Below are 9069 nucleotides of genomic sequence, written 5' to 3' on the forward strand. Positions count from 1 at the left end.
ACTAGATGACCGGTTGCGCTATCGCGCAAATGGCGGAATTAGGTCAGGATTAAAATCATAAGTTTAGTTTATTTTAATATTAAGAATTAGCCAAAAAAATCACTGGTTTAGTATAACACATAAACACTATTCCATCGATGTGTTGCACGAAGATATGCTAATTTATTACGGTATCACACTATTTTTCTCAGCTATTATGCTTTTGTATAAGCTGCTCCACCATATTATGGTTATTGTACCAAAAAAGGTAGCATCACAAAAGAAGCATAAAAAGATAATTACTATTGCAAGAAGTCGGTTTGAGATTTTAAGCCCCTTAACCGATACCACGGGAACCAAAACTATTACAAATGTTTGCCTCACATAAACAATTTGCATCACTATTCTCACCTGATACCCCTCACCTCCATCCCGATTTGCATTAAAACGGTTGTTCCTCTTAACCTATCTCTCGACCACCTCCCTCCATTCTCTCCACCCATCCACGACATCCGTTGCTCGCCACAAGGCTTACCTAACACTTGATAGAGGACAAACCATATTGATCATCCTCTTCGAGGAGCCGCTTGACACGAGGGCGGCGACGCATCAGGCGGTGGTCAGCCGTTCCATGAAGGCACGCAGCTACAGGGAGATGTTGTGGAGGGAGACGCCATGGTGGCAACATGCAGGAGGATGGCAAAGCTTCTAAAGTCAATGGTGAATGCAAATATAAATTTCTTCTATAACTAAAGCTGATGTTTGTTTACTTCAAGTTTCCTCACTTTCAAACTGAGGCGATGGCATCGGCAGCGTATCCCGCGCACTTTCGAACGGATTGACCTCACTTTCAAACTGAGGCGATGGCATCGGCAGCATGTCCCACTCACTTTCGAACAATTGACCACCACAGATGGACCATATCTTTTAAGATTAATCGGTTTATTAGAAAATCCATTTTAAAATATATAATCCACCAATAATTTAGTGGCCACGGAGAACTGAACATGATTGAATTTAAATGGTTCCCACGATGTCATAGCTGCAAATTACAATCTATTACTATATAAGTGAGTGATTTTGTTAATTCAACAGAAAATGGAATAGAACTCAAGGAGATATTAAGCACAAATTATAGCAGAGTGCAGTCTAAACACGATATCTTTAAAAAAACTTCAGAAAGGCCATAAGTCGAGTAAAAAAGTTTAACAACAGGCCAACAGTGCATAATCAAGCAGGCCCCAAACAGTATAATCATGAGCTATGAATAATGCATTACGCAGTTCACCATCTCTTGTATCTTTGGAGAGTGAGGCTGAGCCGCTTCTCAGCTCCATCAGGATAACCCCTGAGGCGAATGTGTTGACCTAGACGTACACGACGCCGTCGAGAGGCCCTATGTCGATGACAACATCGACAACATTAGAGCTGTAATCAGAGTATTCTTTGCTGTAATGTATTTGCGATGTCATGTCGAGGTTATTAGGCATTTTGATGTAAGCATCATATGCTCACAATGAGTCTAAAGCAATCAGGATAGTTGTTTAAATTGGTAAGCACAAACAATGAAAACAAATAATGCGATGTCCCTAGCTTGATTCCATCCTTTGTCACTTTATTTGCAAATTTACAGTATTGTCTAAAAATTGTGAAGCACATGCATACATAGCACTGATTAGCAATATATACAATATCAAGTCTACTCAAATAGAAAATCAGCAGCTGATAATTAATATTGCACATGAACCAGCTTCCATTAGTGTACACAAAGATTGAAAATACAAGTGGAGGAAGAGCAAACCGACTTCGTACATCGGTACATGATTTGGCCGTTGTCATGGAAGGATGCTCCCTTGGCTGATCCGGGTAAGAGAAGGGTGGACCGATCTCATTGTGCGCCTTCTTCAATCCATAAAACGATGGAAGGATGCTTGCCTCACAAATTTGGGTAAGAGAAGGCTGGGATGCGCCTGTTCTATGCCTTCATCCATCCATACCACGTCCTACAGTCATGAAGAAACCAACCTGAGTACGGTTCTTACAATTAGAAGAGAAACAGAATAGTTACACAATATTTTCTCTAATGTAATTCCCGGTGCATATGTTACCCATCAAAGTATGTCAAATCTTCATTAGGTTATTGCATAATTTATCGTGAAAGAAGAAATGTTTCTACGGGGTAAAGACTTAAGAAAACAAAGGAAAACATTTAAGACCTTAAGAAAGGTCTATTAATAACAAAATAATCATCCCGGAGTCTCCAACATTTGCGACAAAGAGACAAAATAATCATCCCAGATCCCACACTCGGTTTTGAGTACTCGTCGTATCCCAAGAACTCACCGTCCAAACCGACGTAATTATCCGCGCGATACAAAATTGGGAACAAAACATATAAGTAGACACCATGCTTTCCACCTAAGGAGACAAAATAAACCTAAAGGAAACAAGTAGTTTGGCTAACAACATAACATTACTAACCCGGTAAGCAGCACTGACTTTTTCATTGCATATAGACCTGGTAATCCAATCATCTTAGTTAGTGAAGAGTGACTTCCATTCCCTAATGCAAAACTAAGTGATGAATTTTTTTAGAAAATTAGTAGAAAATGATTCGCGTATATACTGAATCTGACTATAAAAGAAAGCAAAATATTTGAAACAGTTTCAGCAAAACTACTTTACAACTGTGGTGTTAAAAGTTAAAAGTAAGCTAAAAAGAAAAAGTAGATTTATCTTATTGATGTTTTTTATTATCTCCGAAAAAAAGAAACTTGCACTGAGTTTGGTGTCGTAGTCCTATCTGAATTATTTCAAGGTAAATGTTTTCTCGAAAAGTGTCAGTGTAACGGGAGAACCAATATTTACACTGAGTTTGGTCGATAAATTCTTGTAGCACCTTCTGTGGTAGTTTGCTATGTTCAAAAAACAAAGGGAATAAATCTCTGGGATAGAAGTTTGAAAGCAATAGCATATTCATTATGGACATAGACACACTGCAAAACCTAGCATGATGGAAATATATCCTGGGAATGGGATTTTGTGCCTAACTAATGTATTTGCTTTTTTTAATTGACTGGTGTACTTATTATGACTTATAACACACGATCAGAGGTATCAATCTCTGCAAGTGAGCAAGGCTGCGTCGGACATGGATTGATGTTCTACACATGTAGTAAAGTTTCACTTAAATTAGATTTTGCTAAAACATACAATCTAAATAGTAAAGAACCTTGACAAACTTACCATATTCAACCGATCAGAATACACAACCAGGATGATCCCAAAACGCATCCACTCCTGGTCTCTTGGACGGATAAGCTCTTCAGCTGGTGCTAGCGAGTTAAGCTCGTAATAGGAACCATACATGAAGATAAGACCTTACAGAGAACAACCTGGTAGACAGAGACAAGAAAGGGAACAAATCAGTATAACACAGTGATATTGAAGAAAACCATCTCACTGTATCAGGAAACAAAAGGAGGGTTGTGAAAAGAACGGAACATATAGAAACAGAGCACTGTAAGCTAGCAGAACAGAAAAATAGAAAACTATATATATACATCAGGTAATTAGATGAATTCTAAACCCTATACATAAATCTCTTGCTGCCTCTTTCAAATTGTAATACATTGAGCTTTGGTGCATCCACCTAGGAACTTTTGCTTTATAATCACAAATCACGCCTTCATTTGGGATGATATAAAGCAAGAAACTATACCAATTATGTCTATTACTTTTTATGATAACTTGCAAAAGTATACAACTTCCACTGAATTACATTGGCTTATAAATCTTATATCTGCATCCACCTAGGAACTTTTGCTTTATAATCACAAATCATGGCTTCATTTGGGATGATATAAAGCAAGAAACCATACCAATTATGCCTATTACTTTTTTATGGTATTATACAGGCTCAATATGAAACCTATGCGTAACCACTTTGCAGTACCTAATTTTTGGAACAAATGCCATTAAGATCTCAGCACTACCATTGTTAATATTCAACACACTAAGATCTCAACACTAATATGTAATTTCCAAACACTGATGGAACTGAAAAGAAAATATTACTCCCTCCAGCCAGTGTTCAGAGAAATCAGCACTGTCATGTAGAAGAAAAAGAGGCTGGGCTAGCTAGCATAATGCAAAGAAAATCAATTACACATAAAAGAAAAAGGAGAGGCCTAATTATATATAAAAACCTCAGCAAGTAGGAAGTGCACTGAGTTGAGATTTTGCGGGAGCAACACGAGCAGAGATTTTGTTCAAAATTAGACTTGTCCGAGCAGATCTCGTGGAGGGGAACTTTGTGAAGTAATGGCCTAAATCTTCTCAATCTATTGAGAGGACTTCAGAGATATATTTATGGGATGAGAAACAAATTTGGGGGAAAATGGGCGATTGATTGCGAAAAATCTCTCCGCAAGGCTTTCAATTCTTCCCCGCCTCCCTTGCTCGCTAATGCAGTTTTTTACATTCTTCAAGAATGAATCAGAACTCTCCAAACTAAAACAACCAAGTGAGTAAGGTACCAAGTTCTTGGGGATGAAGAGGAGTGAAGTGGCAAGGGATGCAGCGAGAAAGGAGAAGACAAGCGAACCAGCCAACCGGGCAAGATGAGCTTCTCATCCCGCAGGTGATGGAACATTTTAGATTTGAAAACAAATATTGTGAGGATCTGCAGCGCAAACATGATGAAAAGATGAGTAAAATTAGACCAGATGGCTTACAAAGAAGAAGGTAGAGGGGATCCGGATGGGCATCAGTCGTTCTCCATGATGAACTAAGGCCGCTTGCTCTTCCCTCCCGTCGCCGGCCTCCTTCCTCTCCCCCGTAACTCCTCTAAGCGGAGCACCGCCGCCCCCGCCGATTCATGTCCACGCTGCCCCGTGGCTTCTTGTCTGTAAATTCAGCCACCTAATAGTTTAAGCAAGATCTATGAAATGGAGATGTCGCATGTGGTACAATTTGACGACCATTGATTTATGGTTGTAAATCCCTCCCGTAAAGGATTTCTCAAGCTCCACTATCACTCTCACTACCCTTCTGACAAAAGTACCTATGCAAAAGAACCGCAATATAGTTAGGCACTATCTACTACAGTACAGATGCAGAGGCAAAAAGTGATGTAAATATAAGGAACCGGAAATACAATATTATCTGCCATACAATAAAAAAAGTTGCCTGATCATTTACCTTCATATTTATGCAGTAATGCCCCAACTAAGGTTGTTCCTGGCTTAACCTGAAAATACCATCGAAATCAAACTAATAATGTGCTCCTCCAACACCTCAATTACTGGAGGAACAAAAAACCAAAATAAATGGGCATACATATTTACCTTCTAGCCCCATGAACATATGTCTACAAAAATCAGTCACTTGACCTGCTTGTTCTTTTCTAAGCCCCCGCAATGGAAACAAAAAAAGTTGGTTTACTATCAAAGTGAACACATCCGTAGCTAGAATCTATCACAACATTTATTCATTTCATTTGGCGATTTGCATGCATTATTGCCTATTTTGATGGTGGAACAATTAATTCATTCGATGGAGAGAACAAATCAAAGCCGGCAGATTAATACAATGATGAAGTACCAATCTATGCAAAGTACACATTCCGGGTTTTGTGTAAACATTAGGCAGGTACCAACCAATCTCTAAACTTGCAAAAAAAACTTCCATTAGTACCAATATATTACATTCGCAATTTTTTCTTATCACCCACACCATAATTTAAGCACATCTATTATTCACCGATCATGCCACCATAAATTAGAACAAAATATACTGCAGCAGTAGTCGAGGAATAAAGCAAGGAAAAAATAAAAGACCCAATGTAGAACTAATTACATACGTTCAGAGCGTTACTTGACCTACACACCGGAATACAAGCCTTGTGAACCAAATTAGAAAGCAGGACATCATTGCCAATTCATTTATTCTAGTGTCTAATTAACTTAATCTATTCCATAGTTTGTAGATATCTACCCACCCACAAATTAGGCATGATAACCTTCCAACATGTACTACTATGCTCTCATCGCATTTTGCACCTCATATATCAGAGTGATTGACTCAAAAAACAAAGTGGTGAGACATACATAGCAGCAACCTGATAGATATTGATAAGAAAGAATAGAGACGGAATACCAGTAGAAGCCATTTCACAACTTTGGGGCGCAGCGGCACAAGCGTCGGAGCTCCAATGCTCCAGCCCAAACCACCCTGTATATTGTGTCATCTATTAGACAGGGACAACAACAATAGCATCTCTTTTACAATTCCATTCTCGGTAGTAACAAATCTGGGAGAGAGAAACCATATTGTTCCTATTTCCTTGAAGCATGAAATTTGTGCAATAACTATGAAAGCAATCTGACAAAACCTGAGCGCTCACCTAGGACAATGAAAACACTCTATTGTTGCTCAATCCATCCCCATTCCGAACCGTCCACTGCCTGTAATAAAAACCAAAGGAAATCAACCAAACTGGGTATTGTCATTAACCCCAAGTGCACATCCTAGAAACCCAGCCTCCAACCTGCCAAGGAACATTACCGTCCACCTGTCCAGCCTGACGCGGAGGTGTGGATGCTACCGACGGAGATAGGGAAACCGAACCTCTTAGCCAGTAGACCGCCGGCTCAATCTCCTGCACAGTGCCAAAGGCCGCCGGAGTCGACCTGTCCTTCGTGAGGACAAGCACGAGGCGTACGGCGGCCTCCGTGAGGATGAGCTCGTGGCATACAGCGTCCTCCGTGAGGACGGGCTCGTGGGCGGCGTCTGCGCCGCCCCCACTGTTTCTTGACTGCATCCCTCCGTGAGGACGAGCTCGTGGGCAGCGTCTGCATCGCCCCCACTATTTCTTGACCGCATCCAGGGCCAGCCTGTTCAAGAGACAGGGCGGCGCTGCCGCTTCTTGCCCGCACCGCGCCCTGCTGCCTCTTCTCCGTGCAGCACCATTGCTTCTTGCTACCCGCCGCCCCGCTTCTTCTTCTCCACGCCGCCCGCCGCTGCCTCTTCTCCGCGCCAGCCTGCAACCTCCACGCCGCCGACCCGCTTCCTCTTCTACGCGCTGCCCGCCGATGCTTCTTTCTTCCGGGAGCAGTCCATCACCGCACAAAGCGATGCAAATATATAGAAAATCAGATTATTGGCTGCAGCACCAAATAAATCTACTCTAGATTACATTACCAACTTTCTAATGAGTGGATATGTATTATCAATTTGTATATGTTTTTGTACAACCTACATGCATCTTTCTAGACTACAAAGAACACATTCAGTAAGAAAACCAAGTCAATATTATAAGGAAATTTTAGCATTTAGCAAAGTAGATGTGTAAATAAAAAATTCAGTATAACTATGGGATGCAGGCTCATGTGTGTGAACTAAATCATAAAAAATGCAGGAATGAAATTTTTTGCTAGAAAGAAAAGAACGATTTGGTGAAGAATACTTCAGATCTAGCAAATAATACACACTGCAAGCACATGACCAACTCAAAAGGCAAGAGTGAGGTAAATCTGCCATAGGAAAGAGGATCAAGATAGGGTTCTGGAGAATCTGAAGTGCTAACCTTTAGGCATGATTTTGGCCAGGAGGAAGATGAGAAGTGGTGTAGGCAGTCGTGGAAGCATGTATGGTGGCCCAGCCCTCCTACTCCGTTCCCTGCAGCCGACCCCCTCCGTTCATCATGGCAGAAACAAGAGTGGGAATAGAGAGAGACGGAGTGGAAGAGACATAGAGAGGAGGAAAAACCAAACCTTAACAAATCTTAGCCCCGTGCTGCGCTGCCACTTGATCCGCGTCCTCCATGGCTAAAACCGAAGAACGAGGATGGAAGGAGACGAGCCGGGGAGGCAGCAGAGGGCGTGGGAGGTGGGGATTGGGCCAATCCCGTGCACGATCTCGTCGGCCGCGGCCTGCTCTCCCGCGCCTACCAGCGGAACCGCGCCGGGCCTTCTCCAACCGCCCGTCGCCCTCGACCTCCCCGCGGCCAGCTGCTCCTCTCTCGAACGCCGCCGCGCTCCGGCTCGTCCGCGCCCCGCGTCCCCCCAGCCGGCTCCGCTGTTGCCGACTCCGCCGCTGGAAGTGGGATAACGAAGAGGATGAGGAGGGCGTCAATCCCGTCGCGCCGCCGCCTGTGGAGAAGGGTATGAGACGCGGGGGGAGACGAGTGGGGGAGCATACGGCCCCGATCTCGATCTAGGTTTTCACTGCCTCAGAGAAGGCGGGTGACGCGAACGAGCCCGTGTGGCTGCCACCGACCGGCGGCCCCCGCACGTACAAGGTCCCATCTGTCATAGAATCGATGGGAAGCTGAGAAAGTGCAAAAAATATCTACAGATCCAATGGCTAGGGTGAAAAGCGGGAGGAATTTTACTGTTCGCATGACGAATCAACGCTCACGATGAATTTGCCCCCTTCAGAGCCCTTGTATGCCCGGGTAGTATTAGAACATTTATAGGAGAAATGTGCCGCTTTACCAGACAGCGATATAGAGAATAGCTTCTTCCTCACTTCATCCATAGCAATACCTGCACACTTGAATAAACCGCATAATTCATGTAAGAACAGTAAATGATCTCCAGGATGGATAGTTCCATCCCCTGTATAACGGTTATCCACAACACGTTCAATAATTTTCATAGGTATTTTGTATGGAACTTCTTCCTCACCTGGCGCCTCATCCACTACCTTTGCAGTAGTAGTAGATTTTCCAAATAAAAATTCAACAGAAGATCTCTCCATAATGAATTATAGCAAGCGAGCAGAAATAAAATCAGCACTAACAGTAAAAGTTTCCCTTACCAATTCCACTTACCAATAGCGCTTCACTCCCCGGCAACGGCGCCAGAAAATAGTCTTGATGACCCACAAGTATAGGGGGTGTATCGTAGTATTTTCAATAACTAAGAGTGTCGAACCCAACGAGGAGCAGAAGGTGTTGACAAGCAGTTTCGATGAAGGATTCACTGTAAATGCTCACGTACAAGTATTCAGGGGGTTTTGATGTAGCAGATGAATAAAGTACGAGTAAGTAAATTGCGAGAGAAATAATTGCAGCGAGTGGCCCAA

The 9069-nt window shown here is 42.5% G+C and overlaps 2 long non-coding RNA genes across 2 annotated transcripts; both read right to left on the bottom strand.

Annotated features, from left to right (window-relative positions):
- Positions 1 to 1268: 1268 nt before the first annotated feature.
- On the bottom strand, positions 1269 to 2234 carry LOC124668668. Its single transcript, XR_006991783.1, has 3 exons — positions 2196 to 2234; positions 1792 to 1982; positions 1269 to 1375 (listed from the first exon to the last, which is right to left on the bottom strand). It is a non-coding gene; the product is annotated as an uncharacterized LOC124668668 (long non-coding RNA).
- Positions 2235 to 6137: 3903 nt separating this feature from the next.
- LOC124667281 lies at positions 6138 to 6672 on the bottom strand. Its single transcript, XR_006991213.1, has 3 exons — positions 6530 to 6672; positions 6386 to 6446; positions 6138 to 6213 (listed from the first exon to the last, which is right to left on the bottom strand). It is a non-coding gene; the product is annotated as an uncharacterized LOC124667281 (long non-coding RNA).
- Positions 6673 to 9069: the final 2397 nt, after the last annotated feature.

This window comes from Lolium rigidum, chromosome 6, assembly GCF_022539505.1.
Source record: "Lolium rigidum isolate FL_2022 chromosome 6, APGP_CSIRO_Lrig_0.1, whole genome shotgun sequence".
NCBI lineage: Eukaryota > Viridiplantae > Streptophyta > Magnoliopsida > Poales > Poaceae > Lolium > Lolium rigidum.